The 9,758-nt window shown below is 40.3% G+C and overlaps 1 protein-coding gene across 3 annotated transcripts in view; it reads right to left on the bottom strand.

Moving 5' to 3' along the window:
* Positions 1-7,747, bottom strand: part of LOC102196320 (uncharacterized) — a 16,906-nt gene extending 9,159 nt beyond the window's left edge. The window contains exons 1-2 of one of the 3 annotated variants that reach the window (XM_005749124.1): positions 7,550-7,747; positions 7,390-7,448 (exon numbers count right to left, since the gene is read on the bottom strand). The gene's annotated coding sequence lies outside the window, so the exon portion shown is untranslated. Of the gene's footprint in view, positions 1-472; positions 654-7,389; positions 7,449-7,549 lie in introns of those variants that run through there. The other 2 variants (XM_005749123.1, XM_005749122.1) reach the window with 2 other exon arrangements.
* Positions 7,748-9,758: the final 2,011 nt, after the last annotated feature.

Genomic DNA, 9,758 nt, shown 5'->3' with positions numbered 1-9,758 from the left:
AAGATCCAAAGATGTATTTTGGATTGCATTAACCCCACAAACACAAAATCCAACTAAGCCCACAAAGGGAATCCAAAATCTCCTGGAAATAGGAGTAAGAACAGGAATCATGAGGGAAAGCAAGCAGGCTGATGACACAACAAATCCCAACCACACGTGTTCATGTAGTTCCTGAAAAAATTCCAAATCATTGACATTTTCTTATGGTTAAAAAAAAGCTTATGTGTAGTAGATCTTAGACAAACACAGATCTGGAAAAAGGTGTCACCTGCAAACGTCTCAACCACTCAATCTTTTTCCTTCTCATTGTTTACCATACTCGTCTTATTCTTCATTTACTTTGCTTTGGTTATTGTAAAGTCTCTTAGGCTCTGCCCAGGCAACAGTTTCACCTACAAACGCACATTATAGGTTCAGAACTCAGCTTTTTGTCTGTTAAGCAACAAATATTCCTGTAACAAATATTTCTTACCAGGTTCACTGCCTGCGTGGACACATCGGAACCTGTGAAAGTCTGCGATGTTACTAAAAAACAAGCTACTAAAAGAAACCAATAACAACAAAGCAAAAACGCTGTTCAGATTTAGCCGATAAACATTGTTTCCAATGAGTGTGGTGGATAAGAAACTATCATACAGCGTGTGCCCCTCCAGTCTGGCTTCCCTTTAGCCCCACCTTTTCTGTCTATCTCCAGAGAAGAGATGGGGGCGCAGGGCAACCACGTCCTTTTTATTCACAAAAAGAAATGTTACAAAATCTTTTACAAGTAAAGCTTTATGCCTGTAGTACAACTTGTGCTTTCATGTAGTGATACTACAAACTGTATCATAGAGAAAGGTTAGAGTCATGTATTTGTAGTATTACTGTGTATATGTACATTTTACATAACGTGATTATGAATAACATACATGTACTGTATGGTGTAACATATGACTGCTTATCAGTTTGGCCCTCCAGCTGGCTTATCAGCATCCAGTAACGCCCTTGCATGCACGCAGGCGCACACACACATGCACACACACACACACACATACTGTACTTGTTCCCTTTGAAAGTGTTTTTAAGCAGTGATAACAAATATCATTAGGATCATATTCAAAATAGAAAATCTTTGTGAATTGAATAGTTATGTGGCAATTATTCAAAATGTAAAGCTCACAGAGGAGGCAAAAATACACATCTTTACTTGAGTAGAAGTACAGATACCTGTGTTAAAAAATACTATGGTAAAAAAAAATTTAAAAGTACTGATTCAACTTTTTTACTCAAGTAAAAGTGAGAAAGTACTGTCTCTGAATGTACTCAAAGTAAAAAGCAGCTCTTTGAAGGATATTTCTACCAGCTACTTTTGTGGAAATCTCCTGGAACCTTGTGATATATTAATATAATAAACAAAATAATATTAATATATAACTTTATTTGTGTAGCTCAGTTCAAAAACACAGATATACAAAGTGCTTGACAGTTTAGATAAAAGCCACATGTTCCAACACAGAGACATGTGAACAGACAGGGTTACACATTCACTTTAACATTGGGTGGGATCGCCAGTAACAATTAGAAGACCTGATCAGAGACGTCACTGCAGTGATAAGGTTTCAGGAGTTCTGATATATAAGCAGGGTCCTGTTTATGAAGAGCTTCATATGGTAAAAGAGGGGGATTATAAAGCTGATTCTATGCAGGACTCAGATGTGAAAAGCCAGCTATGATAATCATGGCAAAGGAAAGTGAAGGTGTTTACTAAAGGTTCCAGATGCCTGAATGACAGGAAAGATTTGCTTTGCAATGTTTCTGAGGTGGAGAAAGCCAGACTGGGTGAGCTTAGAAATCTCAGATTCAAAATTCAGTATTGGTGAAACATGATAACAAGGTTCTTAGCAAATGTTTTGATGTCGCTGGAAAGGGGGGCAATGTACTGACTGACCTCGTTAGAGAAAGCGTCGAACACGAGAACATCAGCTTTACTGACACTGAGATGGAGCAGAGGGAGGTGTTCGCTGAGGTATGAGAAGCTGCTGAGAAAAGTAAAGCTGTGTGTCGTCTACATAGCAAAGGTAAGAGTGTTAAGTGAATAGCCTGAGGGTTATATCCATCTCCCCCTCTCTCTGCAGATAAGTCAAGCAGGACTAAAATAAATGTTCATCTTCATCCAAGCAAATAGGTCGTTTTTACTGAAGCTGTTTCCGTGGTGTGGCTTTGTCTGCAACCAGATTGGAGTTTACCAAACATACTGTTTACCTCAACTAGCTGAAGGAGCTAATGAGCCAAAATCCGTCATGAAAATCAGACTCAGACAACAGAACTGAATGAGAGACCTGGGTTGAAAGGGCACCGACCTGAACAATGACCTGATCCTGTCGATCTTCCCAGTAAAGTCTTTGCAGTCATTAGAAGCTGTGCGTGGAAGGCCACAAACTGAGGAGTGTGGGTTGTGTTTATTTCCACTGATCAAACTAAAAAAATGAGATGTTGTTGGTTCTTTAATGAGCTGAGTGTGGTTAGGAACTCCCTCATGTGGAAGTTAGAAAGAGTTATAACTGCAGACACACTTCAGAGGCAGAAGCTTACACAGCACAGTCATTAGATTATTATTAAAAATGCTCAATAGGAGACATTTCCATCTGCTTTTTTTATTGATAAGCATCATGATTTTAAAAAAGGACACTTATTTGTACTTGTTGCAGAGACTGGGCCTCCCTTTGGATTCTGCTTTTTAATTCATTACCTGCGCTCTGACTGTTAAATGCCACCAGGACTGCAGCAGAAAGAATATTAACTAAAACTGTCTTAAATATTTAATTATAGTCCTGCAGGATGTTGTCCTACTGATAGAGTTGGACAAAATCTGTTAAGTACTTTTCTCTGACTTTCCTTCCTTGAATACTCATGCAGTGCTTTTAATACTAGACTTTTGTGCAGTACTGTTCTTCTTGCACACACTAATGTCTTGTCTGCAGCAGCCATGTTGCATTCAGACTGTGTTATGAACTTCTCCATATTTTAGCATGTATAATTTTCCCTTCCTGTGCTATCAGTACACTTATTCATAATTATAAAAGGTCAGAGGGGAAACCGCATGCTAACTTAGCGAGCTGATAAGCAGCTTTGCTCTTTCTAATTCCCAGATAATTGAAAGATAAAGAATTTAATAAACAAAAAATGCAAAACAAACAACACCGTATTCATTTTGTAACCTTTTGACCTTTTTATTTTTATAAGTTACATTCTTGGCGTGAGCGTTTCGAGTGCATACTACCAGAACTGTCATCAGGGATGATTTGCCTTTGCTGTATTTAACATTTGATTTAATACTGTATTTAACTGAAAGACTTACTCCTCAGTGTTGCACTTCTCTGTCTACAGGCTGTATTCTCAGAGATTTTCTTCCCTCTTCCTCCTACTTCCCAGTCCCAGCCTCTCTTCCTTTCCTTTTTATGGAATTCTGTTTAACGTCTGTTTTTCAGAGCGAATACTCCAGGGGCTAAAGGGAACCCCAAGAGGAGTAATGTCTCATAGTTTGTTTGCTTTTCTAACTGAACTGTTCATTCATTTGGCTGTTGTTCTCATGCATCACATGCACTAGAGATGCATTTTTATAGCAGTCTACGATGAAGCATTTACACACAAAACTAGAAACGGATTGGAAATACTTGTGCACTCACTCTGAAATCTTGGGGGGAGACATATTTAGCCTCACTTGGTTTTCTGCAGACAGCTAGACCTTCACCTGCTCCCAGTTATATTGTTGCAGCCTTGATTGCCACGGCTTCAGTGCTGACTCACTCGTCACATGGCCTTCGTGGATGACAGATGCTTATTCGGTTGTTTTTTCTGAAGTTTCGACGACTTTTTCTCTATGAAATGTTTTGTGAGGAATTTTTCATAATCAGAGTGGAGCATCTGAGCACAGAGGAAATTAGCTTGTAAATTTAGGATTTCACATTATGCTCATTTTGGAGTATAATTGACATCGCAAAGGACTCGAAGATCCAACTTGTAAATGCAACACCCAGCATTTCATCTAACTTCACAGTAAAAACACTTTCTGTCATATACAAAAGCAGATGTCATTCAGCGAGCGCCTCCTACCCGACTCCCACTGAATCAGCTGATTTTTTTAATGATAACTTAAACATATCTGATGCAGCCATGAAAATGATGTGCCTTTTTCTTGTATGAAACCTTGTACATAGCTAGCTACATACTTTCATCATTTTTAATCTCTCATAACTTCTTAAGTAGAAGACTTGGGCACACATCATAAAGCCAATCTCTCTTTTGGCTTTAGCAAGAACGAGCACTCAAAGGACATTTTTAAAAACCCAATAAAACACATTACAAATGCTGTAATAGTTTTGATCAGCCGTCTATACCACATGGTGATATGACCCTTTAAATATACAGAAAGAGCACTATTCAATTTTCCTCAAATAAACGATCGAAAACAGATCCTGTCAGGATTCACACGGACAAAACCAGACACAAATCCATCCAGGATCACAAAAGCAGTTTTGCTGTGATCTCATAAGAATGATGCTCAAGGTCAGTCATGTCAGGCACTTGCAGTGGATGTAACGTTTGTTCCCCCGTAGATTTAAACAGAGCTTAAATTTGTTTGAAAACCTTGTATACCCGCCTCCTGTACGTAGACGTTACAAGGGATCAAAACTTCAGTCAAAAGAACACAGTTGTAAGGCCCTGTAACTAGGATCATTTTAATGGATAAGTGGAATGGAAATTGCACAATAATGTTACGTTATTGTACAAAAACCCATCAGGTGAAACTCTCAGAATGACACATTATCACACTAACAGTCTCCTCTCTCTCTCGCTCTCCCATCTTAAAGAACCAAAGAGCTCAGAGAAGCAGAGAGATGACTCAGCATCCTCATGACCTCAATAGTATCTCTTCCCTGTTTGTTTCACGATATGCTTGCAACGCTGCCTTACGTCAAAGAACGGTGACATCAAGATCTATAACAATTTGCATGTGCTACATCAGAGAGGGAGGAGAACGTTCTAGACCACTCTGTTGGTAGTTTAATATTAACTTTATTCTGTTTCTATAATTAGCTTTTAAAATGTCCATGGATATGAAAACTGAGGACTCATTTTACACAGTAAAACTCCCAACGTGTTTAAACTGGTTAACATGAAAGTACTGCTAGTGATAATACAACTGGTCAGATGGCAACACGTTTACATCATTCTTGCTTCTCCATGATTATTGTCTGCATTTAACAGTGTTATTACCTGAGATAACTCTGGTCCCACCGTACATATTGAAATGAACTTCTTTCTAACTGGACCAGGCTTTAAGGCACTGCAGCACTAGCTGCACTTTTCAGCCATAGATGTTATCTCAGTCTTTTATATACAGTCTTTGTTTCCAATATTTTCACACTTTCGAGTATAAAGGGATGATGGAACACTGTGTTGCATGAGCCCGTGCATAATTCGCCTCCGTGGTGGGAGGAATGCATCACACCATTTCTTCAGATTTGTCAGCAGCTGTACTCATGCTGGCGAGGCTCTTTTTTAACTTACGTCAAAGGTTTTGTAGTGGATTCAGATACAATACGTTGGGAGGGCCCTGAAGTCCACATATTTTCCTCTTGAGCTTATGAAAATATAATAACTTTGCCTTGTGGCATGAAATAGCAGCTGATGTTAAACTGTCGCCACAAAGTAGCGAAGATGGTCAGCAGTACTTAATGTGGTTGCAGCATTAAGACCATGACAAACAAAACACTATTCCACATATTACGATGAGCAACGAGTACTCGGCAGGTTAGGCAGTGGGTCCATGCTGTTGCCCCCAATCTGCAATCTCAACAGAAACTGCAATAGCCAATGAGCAACCTGTTTCACAGTCATACCTGCCCCCCTTCATCACATCGGTTTGGTTTGGTTTTTCTAAACCAAAACGACAATATGAACACACTCATCTCTAGGCATTTCCTAGTTAGTTAGTTAGCTAGGACTAATTAGGCAATACTTAGCTGTATATAGTTAGACAACAAAGCCCATTAGTTTTGGCTGGGAGCATGCATTTAGTATCATCATACTGCCATCATAATAATCTGTAACAACACTGTAAACTAGTAGCACAATTTCAAGTGTTTATGTTCATCTTAACCAGACTGTACGTAAAGGTTGGACACAGCATTTGGTTAGTATTTTATGGTCAGCTGCCATCTTGGTACACTATATTGCCAAAAGTATTCACTCACTCATCCAAATGCTCATTCCTTCCATTGCCACAGGTGTATAAAATCAAGCACCCAGGCATGCAGACTGCAGACTGGGTCCCTGTCAGGGACTAAGACTGCATAGAGCCGCTGCACCCAAGCCTTACATCACCAAACACAATGCAAAGTGTGGATGCAGTGGTGTAAAGCACGCTGCCACTGACTCTAGAGCAGTGGAAACACGTCCTCTGAAGTGACAAATCAGCTTCTTGCTGGAGTGAATGAGACAAAAAAACTAACCTGGAGAGTGTTTGTTTATGTCACTGGGGATGTTTGAACTGATTTTTTTATTCATAATATTTCTTTGGACCTTCTGTTGTTTTTATATTTTCATTTCACACCCAGTTATGAACAGCACATGGCAGCCATTTCTTTAAGTGGCTGAAATCATTCATATAGTTCTGTATATACAGCTTGAATCGTATCAGCATGAGTGCAATCTGATAAATATTTGACCAGCTTCCTGTGGGGGGGCTGCGAACTCTCCCACTGCAAAGCCGCGAGGAGAGGGAAACCACTCCAGGGAGGAGGGATTTTTATTATTATTCTGGGCCAGAAAATCATTAATCGTATCTTAAGGTCATTAAAGACCCGCTGGAGCTTACCTCTTAGCATCAAACACACCGACTTGTTTTTAGCACCGATGATAGATTACGACATCGCTCTCTGATTGTAGTGCGATCCAAGAGAATCACCAAACATAATTGGAAATGTTAAACTTTTATAAGTTTTTTTAAACCCTGCAAATATTTCATTGAATCAAAGACAACTGCCTTCTCAATCGGGTCACACGGGATCCATATTCCCGTTTCCGAAATGTACTGGCAGCCTGAGAATCGTCCCTGTTTTGTGAAGATTTCTAAAGTAAATGTAACACTAAGATTGGACGAATTAGTGAATCAAAGTCAGCCGATTTCACAAGTGCTGCCCATATATTCCTATGATGCCGAGCACTCTATTTTATTCGATAAATGTGCCATCTGAAACGGCACAAAACTTTAAATCCTGGCGATTCGTAATAGAGTTTGGCGCGTAATTTTTCTTAGCCTCGAAAGGCTACAGTACGGCGTGTTTCGGGTCTGTGGTCTATGCCATCATCTACCGTAGCGCTGATTCACTCCATTATTCAGCTCACCTGGTCAACAGCAGCAAAAGCCCACCAGCATCCTCGTCACTGTGCTCACATTCCGATACCTGAGAGGACAGCGGTCCCCCACACCCAGCGTGAGAACGTCTCCTGAAGGTTAAATACGAGGCAGTACCACAACACAGACACACCTAGCTCGGATCCTCACCTTCAGCCGGCAGGCTGGGACACAGCCTGGTCCTCTCACACTCAGTGTACCTGCCGGTTTTGATAACGTCCCATACTGCAGCCTTCTCTCCGTGTCCTCTGGCCCGAAGGGGACGATGAGGTTTGCTGTCAGCTGAGGAGAGCAGGATGACAGGAAGCTCGGAGGCATGTGTGCTCCATAGGCAGCTAGTGCTGCAACTTTGAATTTAACCTTTGTGTCTCCGCACAGTCAGCTAAGCTGCAGGCTGACTCTTTATGTTTCTCTTTCTGCTCGTTTAAAGATGTTGTCAGGTGGGGACATGAATATTTGATTTTTCAAAGCCATTTTTCTGATAGACTTTTATTATAGACGTGACTGTTAAAAGAATAGACTAAAAAACAAGTCATTGGCTTTAAGTAAAATAAAATGCACATGTTTTTTGGGCCAGTGGCCAGCCATCGATCAGAACAGGTAACAGCAGCATCTCTGGGGATGTGAGGACTGAGGAGTTATATCTACAATCTTTCTTTATTGTCCAGCTGGATCAGCTCGCCATGCCTTCTTGTTTTCTATTGTATGGTATTCTTCTCATTAGTGCTTTTTAAAATAGACCTAATATGCTTTGTTTGTTGTCATATACAGTGGTATTTGTTATAAGGAACCCATTAGCTTCCACAACAGTGGTTGCTTCCTTTTTTCTGTACAGAAATCTAAACCAAAGCTACAAAGTTTGAAGATTCATTTTCTGATCTTCTATGTTTGATCATTTAAATATTAATCATATTTGCTATTTAATTTCTATATTAGACAACGATAACACAAGTAAACACTAAATTTCTGTAGCCACACCCAGGTCTGATTACTGCCACGCCTGTTATTAATCAGGAAATCGCTTACGAAGGACAAAGTGGAGTAGACCAAAAGATCCTGAAAAGCCGGATATCATGACCCAAGGTAATTTAGGAACAAATGAGAAACACGGCAATTGAGATCTCAGAGTCTGGACGAGATGATAAAGCCCTTTCTAAAGCTGTGGGACTCCAGCAAATGATAGTGAGAGCCATTATCCACAAACGGCCACTAGTGATGTGCAAATCAAGCAATGAACCAGTATTGAACCACTTCATGAGTTGTATAGAAAACAGATGAATTCATTAAAAGCTTTGTTTCAGTGACATCTAGTGACAAAACAGGGAACAGCAAACAGTGTAATCGTGTGCTGAGTGTAACGAAGGTTTGTGTGAATGATATCAATACAATTTTGGATGAATTGACAGATCAGTTGCTTCTATACAAACAGTGATTATGTTCATGGGATTTTTAGATTTTTAATGACAAAAAATGTTTTTTCCACTGCTTTTCTTTATTTTCTTGCTGACAACTTCTCCAGCTTTCGAAAACACACGTTCACATGGCACTGGGGTGTTACAAAGCGTCTCGTGTTACGTAGCAGCATTGATGATTTTGACCACTTATGTGAGCCAAGTGGTCAAAACATCGCGTGTGATTTTCTGCACTGGAGCAAGCTTTGAGGCGGCGGTTCGAGGAAAATGCAACTTCAAGTTAGAAGCTTGATTCGGAGCATTGGTGTCATGTGGCCATCACAAGAGAAGACATGGAACAGTGGTGAACCTTGGTGGCTGACCAAAATTACCCCAAGAGCGCAGCGATAACGTCAAGAGGTCACAAAAGACCGCAGAGCAACATCCAGAGAACCGCAGGTCTCATTTGCCTCGTCTAAGGTCAGTGTTCATGACTCTACCATAAGAAAGAGACTGGGGGAAATGGCCTGCGTTTTTTTCCAAGACAAAAACCACTGCTGAAAAACTTTCGCCAGAAAACTCTTGATGGTCACCAAGACTGTTGGGAAAATACTCTGTGGCCTGACGAGACAAAAGCTGAACTTTTTTGGAAAGTGTGTGTCCCATTACAACTCACTTAAAAGTAACAGAGCATTTCTAAAAAGGAACATCATACTATCAGTAAAATATGGTAATGTGATGGTCTGGGCTATTTTGCTGCCTCAGGACTGAAAGACTTGCTGTGGTAAATGAACCATGAATTCTGCTGTCTAATGTCCTAAAGGAGAATGTTCGGCCAACTGTTTGTGACCTCAAGCTGAAGCACACTTGGGTTCTGAAGCAGGACAATGATCCAGAACACACCAGCAAGTCCACCTCTGAATGACTTAAGAAAAACTATATGAAGACTTTGGAGTAGCCTAGTCAAA

This window comes from Pundamilia nyererei, unplaced genomic scaffold (genome assembly GCF_000239375.1).
Source record: "Pundamilia nyererei isolate P.nyererei 1_Seehausen unplaced genomic scaffold, PunNye1.0 scaffold00237, whole genome shotgun sequence".
NCBI lineage: Eukaryota > Metazoa > Chordata > Actinopteri > Cichliformes > Cichlidae > Pundamilia > Pundamilia nyererei.
Note: the sequence above shows the minus strand (reverse complement) of the source record. Positions and strands in the feature narration are given on the sequence as shown.